The 8,215-nt window shown below is 47.4% G+C and overlaps 1 long non-coding RNA gene across 1 annotated transcript; it reads right to left on the bottom strand.

Moving 5' to 3' along the window:
* Positions 1–247: 247 nt before the first annotated feature.
* LOC138657730 (uncharacterized) lies at positions 248–3,975 on the bottom strand. The gene is made up of 3 exons (XR_011317160.1): positions 3,741–3,975; positions 3,488–3,640; positions 248–1,153 (listed from the first exon to the last, which is right to left on the bottom strand). It is a non-coding gene; the product is annotated as an uncharacterized lncRNA (long non-coding RNA).
* Positions 3,976–8,215: the final 4,240 nt, after the last annotated feature.

Genomic DNA, 8,215 nt, shown 5'->3' with positions numbered 1-8,215 from the left:
AAGCCTTCCTTTTGCGCTGTGCTCTCTGTTCCTTGCTGCCTGAAGCTTTACACAAGTTCCTCTTAGTAATAACAAAACCAGGCAACATAATATAAACACTAGAGGAGAGAAAGGCGCTAGATAGCGCCAAAAGACCCCTCACCAAACACAAGAACCAACTCCATATAGCTAATAGAAAAAGGAGTACAATAGGAGCATATCGGTAATCCAAAAGATAATAATACTTTATTACATCACATATAGTAATACACAAGTGTGAAAAAATCTCATCATAAAAATATTAAACATGACAACGTGCAAGGATGATAAAAACGTACATGAGTGGATAACCCCCCGATGCGCTCTGACTATGAGACCAATACACCAGCTGAACAATCAAAGCATGCTGCTATAGATGTAAGATGTAAACCAGTAGATCCACAAAGCCCAATGGCATGACAGTGATAGAGATTATACTCAGCAGCGCTTACCAGTATAGAGGCCCAGAGCCAGGCGCACCGGATGCGATCCACGAACGCGACCCCCGACGCGCGTTTCGCCCACAAGTTGAATAGCTTTGTCAAGGGGAGATAGTGTTTATCCGGGTTTAACGTCATTAAATAGGGCCGGCCTGCCCCCACAAAAGGCATCACATGTAATCTCCCATCCAATGGCAACGGGATCGTCGGCGCATGCGCGTGTCCCACACACCAAGCACCGCGTCGCAGACAGCGTCATGCATCGCGAGGGCGCCTGGGAAAAAGGCCAGGACGCACGCGCAACGCAAGAAAGACGCCGCCGCGACGGGGAGCGAGGGGAGAGACACAGCGCATGCGCACCACCGCCGACAGTCGGCTAAGGGATGTGAAGCCTCCCACTACTGTGAGCCCCAGCGCCAAATCTGACAAAAGGATAGAAGAGACACAATATGGGATACAAAACAAGCATATCAACTCTCAAAAATAAATGTTCAACAACAAATTAGAACACCACACGAGACCCGGCAGTGGATCCAAGGTACTTGTCCAGTCACAGCGAAATCAGCCGCATTACACACGGAACTCGTGTAGTCGTTTATATATTGAGGATGAAGTGGTGACGTTCCCATAAAGTTTGAAGGAGAGGTCCATTTCGGCCCGTATAATTAGAAAAACCCGGTTATTGCCGCAAATAACTAAAAGAGACAATAAACATAAAGAAATGCATAAATAACAAATTAAAACACAATTAAAACCAAAAACACACAGAGGATCCCAAGCGGGGCCCACTCAAAGGGGGAGATGTAAAAAGAATGGAGGGGCAACGAATGTAAATGGATTTCACATAATAATGTTCGAGCAGGTGAACCAGTAGCAACATCAAAAACGTCCTAAATCTGAGAAGGGACCAAGCACAACGATAGGTGGAGACCCACGGAAAATTTAGAGGAAAGAGGAAAAACTTAAGGACTCATTCAGTCCTTTAGGTGTCATGGTATCAAGCCGAATAATCCAACCTGCTTCCCGCTGGGCAAGGGTCTTCTTATAATTACCACCCCTAGCTCCTAGGTGGATACTCTCGATGCCCCTGACCCGAAGAGACCCCGCATCACAGTTGTGAAATAGTTTAAAGTGGCGGGGAATAGTCTTCAGGTCAGAGGCATCGTCCAAGGCCCGCGCTGCCCGTATGTCCCTAACGTGTTCACGAACACGTACCCGTAGCTCCCTAGATGTTAGTCCAATATAGATTAAGTGACACCCACATGTGGCATAATAAACCACGTTGGATGTACTACACGTGATGTGCTGCCTAATTGAGAATTCTTTGCTGCCATTAGAAGATTTAAAATTTGTGGCCCTCTCGATATTCTCACATGCCCGGCAGTGACCGCATTGGAACGAGCCAAGCGACGGGCCCCTTGATCCAAAGGGATTAACCATGGGGGGGACATAATGACTGCGGACCAGCAAGCCACTAAGGTTAGGGGATCTTTTAGCGGTCATTAACGGGAAGTCGCCCAGGGCCTGGGCCAAAGAGGGCTCAGTCATCAAAACCGACCAGTGTTTCTTTAATATGTCCCTCATATTGGACCACTCGTGATTATATGTTGCGATGAACCTGGTTTTGTCTGGGTCAGTTTTCTTCCTCCGTCCGCCGTCATTTATATACAGTAGGTCCCTACGGGGTGTCCTCCTGGCCCTCTCAAAGCCTCGTCTAATGCTTCTGCGGCTATATCCGCGGTCCATGAAGCGCCCCTCAAGTACACCAGCCTATGCAAAAAACTTCTCATCCGTAGAACAGATCCGCCTCATTCTTAGGAACTGTCCGACCGGGATAGCCCCAATGGTGGTATAGTTGTGTGCAGAGTCAGCAAGCAAAAGAGCATTGACTGCAGTCGACTTTCTGTAGACGTCAGTCTGGATCCGACGCATATCGTCGACCTCCAGCGTGACGTCCAGGAAATCGATCTGCTGTGGATCAAAATTATATGTCAATCTGATGTTAAAAGTGTTCTCATTAAGTTGACTCATAAAATCCCCGAGCTGCTGTGCCGTACCCCCCCACAAAAACAGGACATCATCAATATACCTGAGCCAGCACAGCACATGGTCCGCGGCCTGCACACCCCCGTCGCCAAAAATGTACCTCTCCCATGAGCCCAGGAAGAGATTGGCGTACGAAGGCGCACAGGCCGCGCCCATGGCTGTGCCACGCCTCTGCAGGTAAAACCAGTCCTTAAAAATGAAAAAATTGTGGGTCAGGATGAAGCGCAGCAGCTCGAGGATTAACTCACACATGGGGCCACCCAAGTCGGAGGTCCCCAAGAAGAGGCGGACTGCAGCTAGACCGTGTTCATGGTCGATACACGTATATAAGGTCTGCACATCGGCGGTGACCAGGAGGACGCCAGGGTCCACAAAGACGCCGTCAACCCGTGAAAGGACGTCTGTCGTGTCTCTTACATAAGATGGTAATACCTCGACCAGTGGCTTAAGGTAAAAGTCGATGAATTTACAGATGGGATCACATAATCCCTCAATACCAGACACGATCGGACGCCCCGGTGGATTGACGGCGTCCTTGTGGATCTTTGGAAGCAAATAGAAGGTTGGTACCTTCGGCGACCTCACCGTCAGACCCTCCAGGACCTTCCTATCTATGATCCCCTCATCAAAAGCCCTCCCAAGGATGGCCTGCAGCTGAGAAGCGAAGGAAGATAGAGGATTGTAAGTCAGCTTCGTATATGTAGTAGTATCCCGCAGCTGATGGAAGGCCTCTTTTTCATATTTGTCGCACGGCCAGATGACTATGTTCCCCCCTTTGTCTGCTGGCTTAATGACAATGTCCTTAAAGGACTGTAACTCCTTAATTGCATTTCTCTGTTTGAATGAGAGATTGTCAAATTTACGTCTTGAAGATAAACGCTTAAAATCTTCAGTGACCAATCGAGTAAATATGTCCACAGCTGGACACAGAGACAAAGGGGGGAATCTAGTCGATCTGGGCATGCATGCAGGCGGAAACCTACCTTGAGGAGTACTGGATTGTTCCTCTAAGAGATCTTCCAAAGCCTGCAATGCCTCCCTCTCCGCCTCAGATGCAGGCCCCTGGGCATGATGGTTTTTATAATGTAATTTCTTTAAAACAAGTTTCCGGGAGAACAGATGGAGGTCCTTCACAGCTGAGAAAAAATCAAAAGAATTAGTCGGAGAGAAATTTAACCCCTTGCTTAGAACCTCAATCTGCACATCCGAGAGGGACCGTGTCGATAGATTTAGTACCTGAAGGTCTGTACGATTACTTGTTCCCTGTTGCTTGCTGGCCGCAGTCATGGCCTTTGAAGTCTGCCGTGTGACGATTTTTTTAGCATGTGGATTGGATCCAGATTGTTCACCTCTAGTTTCCATACGTGGGGTATACCTATCCTCAGATGGAGCATTAGACCGTGTTGATCTGGAGCGGGATCTGGAGCTTGAGAAGTTTCTAAAACGGGGACGTGACCGATCATCCAGGCCCCGCCATCTATAGACGTTGGAGGTCTGTTTGTCATTAAAATCCCGTTTGAACTTTTTGGCTTTTAATCCTTGAATTTCATTAACCCATTTCTGCATTTCTATGTCCATATCATCATTAAGTTTTTTAATTGCATCTCCAGACATATCTTTTTTAAGTTTAGTTTGAATAGCCTCAATCTCTGCTTCAATCTCCCCAAGTTTGGAAGAGTCCAAGCCCTTCAATAAGTCCATAAAACCAAAGGAACAGGTATTCGAAAGTTCCTCCCACTTATTTTTAAAATCTTCGTCAGTAATAGGGAAGGAGGGAAAAACCTGGATTCTCAGTCCACGAGGGATGAGTCCCCCTTCCAGATATTTTTCAATATATGCGTGGTTCCACCAAACCTTAGTCCTCTTTTTCAAGAGATCTTTAAAACGCCCAATAGTCTCCTGCAAATCAGCACTCGACCCCTCCAAACCCCCGTTAAAACCATCCTTGAAGGTATCATTGATTTGAGCACGCCATGTAGAATCGCGTGCCCTGAAGTCCATAATAGGCCTGTAGAAAACTGTGATAAACACAGAAACAATAATAATAACAAAACCAGGCAACATAATATAAACACTAGAGGAGAGAAAGGCGCTAGATAGCGCCAAAAGACCCCTCACCAAACACAAGAACCAACTCCATATAGCTAATAGAAAAAGGAGTACAATAGGAGCATATCGGTAATCCAAAAGATAATAATACTTTATTACATCACATATAGTAATACACAAGTGTGAAAAAATCTCATCATAAAAATATTAAACATTTGTTTGTCTCCCCTTGACAAAGCTATTCAACTTGTGGGCGAAACGCGCGTCGGGGGTCGCGTTCGTGGATCGCATCCGGTGCGCCTGGCTCTGGGCCTCTATACTGGTAAGCGCTGCTGAGTATAATCTCTATCACTGTCATGCCATTGGGCTTTGTGGATCTACTGGTTTACATCTTACATCTATAGCAGCATGCTTTGATTGTTCAGCTGGTGTATTGGTCCCATAGTCAGAGCGCACCGGGGGGTTATCCACTCATGTATGTTTTTATCATCCTTGCACGTTGTCATGTTTAATATTTTTATGATGAGATTTTTTCACACTTGTGTATTACTATATGTGATGTAATAAAGTATTATTATCTTTTGGATTACCGATAAGTTCCTCTTAGTGTCTGTTTCTCCTAACCCGTATGGTTAACAGCATGAGCCTTTTGGAGCGCCCTACCAGGGCAGTGGGGTACTCAGTACCGTGTCTGGTTTAAAGGGGATGTCACGGTGGCTGCGACCCGGTCCGTGGCCCTGGGCGCCCAATTAAAGAGGGAACGGTCTTTAAAGGGGTTTTTGAATAAAGTTTGTCGTGATGCCACCTGTGGTGTTCGGTCAGTGGGGACCGACGCCACTTAAAGGGGTCCTCTGCGGTGATGGTATGGCAGCTAGATGGTGACGCTTCCCACAGGTTAAGCGGGCTCCCAAGGTGTGTGGCAGGGATGTTGTATGCCGACGAATATGTAGAGGACATAAGTTGTAAAGTCTTTACCTGGTTTACTGGTAGTAGTAGTCCACAGTCCAGGGTACCAGGCACGGATGGTGTTGTGGTCCGGCCGGCTTGGAGGCAAAGGTGATCCCTCTCCCGGGTGAGGTCCGTAAGCCTTTCCTACTTGAGCTAAGATGGCGAGGTCCCTGCTGCTTGTAGCTTGCTGGCAAGGAATCCTCTCTCTCCTGTCCTGGGACAGTTGCCTGCACGGTAGGCAGTTTGAGCCTTTTTATAGGGTGTCTGCCACGACCTGGGCTCTTAGAGTACTGCTGTACCTCAGGCTTGGTGCAGGCGATTAAGGTGTAGTCTAGTGCCCTCCGGTTCTGCTTCGTGTCTTAGAGTCCTACAAAAGCCTCTGGCTCCCGGTACCCGGTTTATGCGCTCTGGCTCTGAGGGTGTCTAGTCACAGTTCCCCTCTGAGCCCTGTTTCACTCCTGCGCTCCTTTCCTCAATGCTCCACTGCATGCAACAACCTTTCAGGTTATCTCTCTTCCCAGAGGCTGCAGCTCCCACGTGGCTGATCATCTCCACTGTCTGCTCTCTCAGACTTCCTTCCTGTCTCAGTGTCTCCCTCAGACTAACTGTCCTTGTCCACAGTCCGTGAACGACTGACTTGCTTGGTCTCCCTGGACCAACTAACTTCCTCCGCTCTCTCCCTCTGACTGGCTAACTCCTCCTCCAGACAAAGGACATATATCCATATTTCAGGGAAGCTCCCCTGATTCCGGGTCCTGAGCTCCCCCTCCTGGCCTGGATTCAGAATGTGTTGCATGTGTGTGCTTACCTGGTAAAGAGAATCCTCCTTGCCTCCACGCATGATAACACCATCGCGGAAAGGAAGGCAACATCACTGTAACAACCTGTTACCTGGGGTGTTACACTTTCATGGGCACTGTCTTCTCACTGGCAGCCCCAGGCTCCTGACTTGCTGGATGCCTCCAGGTGTCAGATGGGCCAGGAGACCTGCAATCTCCTGCCCTCTGGTTCTAGTTGCTGGGCCTTTAGTACCCGTGAAACCACGGACTCTGGTGTTCGGTTTCTTGTGTGCATATTCCTGGGAAGAGCTCAGTCACAGCTCTACTCCTTGTCTCTCTCCTCACATGCTTCCTCTCCCTTCACTGTCTCACACTGAACTCTCTAACCCCGCCTCCAGACCAGAACTTATAGGGAAGCTACCCTGAAACCGGGTTTAGAGCTCCCCCTTCTGGTCTGGAGTTAGGAAGGTGTTGTATGTTTGTGTCACCTGCTAAGTGGTCCCTTCTTACCTCCAGGCATGACATCACCCCCCCCCCCCCCGGGAGGAAAGCAATGCCATTGTGGCACCCGGACTCCTGGGGTGCCACACACCTGGATCCCAATGCAATGAGAACCCAGGCAGAGCCAAGTGGACGTGTGCATTAGCCATCTAACATGTATGGCCACTTTTAGGTTCCCTGACCCTTTAATCTGTAATCATATTATCTATATTTATATGGCACTATTAATTCCATAGTGCTTAACAGACATCATCATCACTGTCCCCCATTGGGGCTCACTATCTAAACCTCTTAGCATGATTTTGGAGTATGGGAGGAAACCGGAGAACCCGAAGGAAACCTACACAAACACGGCGAGAACATACAAACTCCTCAAAGATGTGGTTTATGTTAGAACTATGGTCTGTATGTGAAAAACTACACAAACAGTACATGGCTTATAACTGAATGTAGGCTTCACGTGATTCTTCTGGGATGACCTAAGGGTGAGGCAACATAAACAACACTTCTGTATTCCAGATTTGTGGTCTGTCTTCATGTCTACATTTGTTTTGCCATAAAAGTTTGGATGTTTGTAAAATCTTCTAGGGGTAAATTCACACAAAATAGATTTATTGCAAAAACAAAATCTGCTACTGTGTCTTTCTTGTGAGTAGGGCTTGCAGAAATCCATACACATTTTACAGAAACAAACAGATTCAGATGTATAGGATGGACTCATTAGCAGAAATTTCTGCAACATATCTGCAGCACTTGAAGGTACCCAAATGGGTACACAGCAGTATAAGGCTATGCAGGAGCGGACACTGAAAGTTTGGGGGCCCTGTGTTAGAAAAAGCTGCAGATTGTATATGCTGTATACATGGACAGGTCCGGTCACATGCTCCTCCATCAGCAGCCATTATATGGACAGACATGTTGGTCAGTGTGTGAGGATAGCTGCACTAGCAAGAGAAAGTGGCTAACCGCTTTAGATTCTTGTTTTATACATTACAGTGACATAGACACTGAGAATACACTAGACATGCCGTATACACAAAGTCATACATTAGGTATAAGCACTATAGCCTCTAAATATTAGAAACATGACACACAGATGGCTCCATAAATAAAAAGTGATGACTAGTGTTGAGCATTCCGATACCGCAAGTATCGGGTATCGGCCGATACTTGCGGTATTGGAATTCCGATACCGAGATCCGATACTTTTGTGGTATCGGGTATCGGATCAATAGGGATGTGTAAAATAAAGAATTAAAATAAAAAATATTGATATGCTCACCTCTCCGGCGGCCCCTGGACATCACGCTGGTAACCGGCCGGCTTCTTTGTTCAAAATGAGCGCGTTTAGGACCTGCGAATGACGTCGCGGCTTTTGATTGGTCGCGTGCCGCTCATGTGACCGCCACGCGACCAATCAGAAGCCGCGACGTC

This window comes from Ranitomeya imitator, chromosome 1 (genome assembly GCF_032444005.1).
Source record: "Ranitomeya imitator isolate aRanImi1 chromosome 1, aRanImi1.pri, whole genome shotgun sequence".
NCBI lineage: Eukaryota > Metazoa > Chordata > Amphibia > Anura > Dendrobatidae > Ranitomeya > Ranitomeya imitator.
Note: the sequence above shows the minus strand (reverse complement) of the source record. Positions and strands in the feature narration are given on the sequence as shown.